The 3,200-nt window shown below is 34.7% G+C and overlaps 1 protein-coding gene across 1 annotated transcript in view; it reads left to right on the top strand.

Annotated features, from left to right (window-relative positions):
• The window catches only part of LOC106879862 (uncharacterized), a 315,144-nt gene that overhangs the window by 244,638 nt on the left and 67,306 nt on the right, over positions 1–3,200 (top strand). The window lies entirely within an intron of this gene.

Here is a 3,200-nt window from a genome sequence, read left to right as displayed (position 1 = left end):
TATATATATATATATATATATATATATACATATATATATAGATAAACATTTATATATATATATATATATATAGAGAGAGAGAGAGAGATACACATTTATAAATATATATATATATATATTTATATATATGTGTGTGTGTGTGTGCGTACGTGGAGCGTGTGTATATGCATACCTATAATACATGCATAAATATACAAACATACATATACTCAAACACTCACACACACACACGTATAACATATGTGTTTCTGAGTGACTGTATGTAATCATGTGTATGTGTCTATATGTGTGTGTGTGGGGGGGGAAGGGCATCTGTTTAAACATATGTATGTGAGTGTGTGTGTGTGGCTGTATGTGCGTGTGTACGGCGGGATATGTGTGTGTATGCAGAGAAAGGAAGAGAGAGAGTGAGAGAGAGGGATTAATTTGTTTCCTCCCTCACATAACGCCCCTCCCCCCATACGAAACCATTGATAGCAAAAACTTTGGCAAAAACAGAATATTTGTTATCTCTGATGTCTCATCTCAGTTTTATTACATATTTTACCCAGTTAGATTTCAAATGAAAGAAAAACGAGGTTTTCAAACCGAATAAAAATAATCACAATAGTCAAACAGACAGCCAGACAGACAGACACACAACACACACACACACGTAGAAATAGACATATACAGACTTACATACGTACATACATACATCCATGCATACATATATCTACGTATATACACAGATATGCATACATAAACGCATACAATACATACATACACATACTCTTTTATGCATACATACGTAAACATACATATTAACATACAAGCATACATAAACACGCATACATTACATATATACACACATACATATATATATATATATATATATATATATATATATATATATACATGTATACATGTATGTCTACATACATGCCTGCATACATGAACAGATGATTGCATACATACTGTACATACACATATACACATAGATACATACATACATACATACATATATACATACAGACACATGCATACATGCTTACACGCATAAATACATTCATACATACTTACACGCATACATACACACATACATATACATACATACATACACACATACATATACATACATACATACATACATACATACATACATACATACATACATACACGCAAATCAAGAAATAAATCCAGTGATGCAGATATTTCGGTTAGTTGAAAATCTAGTCTTAAGATAGCAGTGATCGCAATTTATTCGTAGTTTAGAATTATCTTGAATTTCTTATCAATAGTCTGCGGCATCTGGGTAATAGAAGGTCACAGGAAAGGAATCGGCTGTACTGCAATGGTTGTGTTGAGGCTAATTGTGAAGAAGTTGGAGTAGAAACTGACTGTTCGCTTGCAATATTCCTCAGATAAAAGAAAACTTCAATGTATAGGCTCATGTGTGGCTACGTGGTAAGTTCGCTTCCCAGCCACATGGTTCCGGGTTCTATATATGTTTGTCTACTGGTGCGTGTTTGTCAACTTCCCAACGCTTGACAAATGGTGATTGTTTATGGTTCTTCAACTAAGCAATTCTGGAAAAAAACAAAAACGGAGGCCGACTGAATAAAGGGCATTAAAAAAATACTAAGGTAAATTTGTTTGACTAAACCATGCTTATGGACTTCTTTGATCCCTATTTTAAATCTCCATAGCCATTCGATGTATATAAAAAGCATCCAACTGTATTTTTATAATGAAATATTATTAGGAAAATTGCAGCAAAGCTGCGTGACAGTGGAGTCAGACATGGCATGCAAACCATCATATATTTGTTTTACAGTTCTATATTTAAGAGATGTGGAATTATGTACATTATTTACATTATTTACATTTGACGGATATTTGTCCTTATCTTGTTTGTTGTTAACACAACGTTTCGGCTGATATACCCTCCAGCCTTCTTTAGGCGTCTTGGGGAAATTTCGAACCTGCGTTCTCATTCCTAAGGTATTCTTCGATGTTGTTATTACTATTATTATTATTATTATTATTATTATTATTATTATTATTATTATTATTATTATTATTATTGAGGTCACTGCTTGGAATCGAACTCGGAATCTTGGGGTTAGTAGCACGCGCTCTTAACCACTACGTCATAAGCCCGTGGGCATATGGCGTAGTGGTTGTGTTAAAACAAGATGAGGACAAATATCTGTCGAATGTAAATAATGTATATATTTGTTTTATTCTTCTCTTTCGTTTTATTTTGACATGTGCATTACGTTTTTATTCTTCTCTTCCGTTTTACGAATTCAGAGTGCACATGCGCATAGCGTGCTCGTACTTCGCTTTCCGTTTCCTACTCACAAATTTTTACAGATCACAACCATCTCCCGAACGCTTGTTTGTGAAGAGCTCTTCGCGCGCCGATGATTATGAAATAAGAAATTAAAATATCTTCTGAATTGGAGAAGTATGGGCAATTTATTGCGCATAAGTTTGAACAAGAAATCTTATATGGACCCACATGGGCCATATGGATCCCAATTTACAGACACTCGATTAAACATTTCGAGGCGCTGTCACCAGCATGACTGCAGTCCAAAGACTGAAACATGTAAAAGATAAAAGAACAGTTGTGGTGGTAGTGGTGGTGGTGGTGGTGGTGGCATTATTAGTGTGTGAGCCTGATCGGTGCAAACAGTTAAACCCTAAAATAGTTCCAGAATTCGAAAACACTATCAGTTACATTCTGGTAACTGTGTGAACCTTTCATAATATATATTACTCCAGCCATGCGTTCATGTTACAAATCTAGGGCGAGTAACATTGCCAAGACGTGTTTACCGGCACAAAATATGTGTGTGGGTGGCTCTACCATGGGAGAACTATTCAAGTAGTCACAGTCACATGTCTATACGAGTGTGTCTTCCAATTTATACATGGATTTGTCTACGTGTGTTCGCACGTTTCTATGCACACACGAATGTATCTGTGTAATTATATATAAATAGACTTTATGACGTACAAATTTTGTGAAGACACTTTTTATGGATGTATCTGCTTGCTTTTACACAAAAAACATACGTACATGTATATGATTCCAATGCTACTACAAGCAGATACATCCATAAAAGATGTGTTTACGTAACATATAGATACACACTCACAAACGTACATACTTATGAACACACACACATACACATATATATATATATATA

Source organism: Octopus bimaculoides, chromosome 3, assembly GCF_001194135.2.
Source record: "Octopus bimaculoides isolate UCB-OBI-ISO-001 chromosome 3, ASM119413v2, whole genome shotgun sequence".
Taxonomy (NCBI): Eukaryota; Metazoa; Mollusca; class Cephalopoda; order Octopoda; family Octopodidae; genus Octopus; species Octopus bimaculoides.
This window is presented reverse-complemented; position numbering and strand designations above follow the sequence as displayed.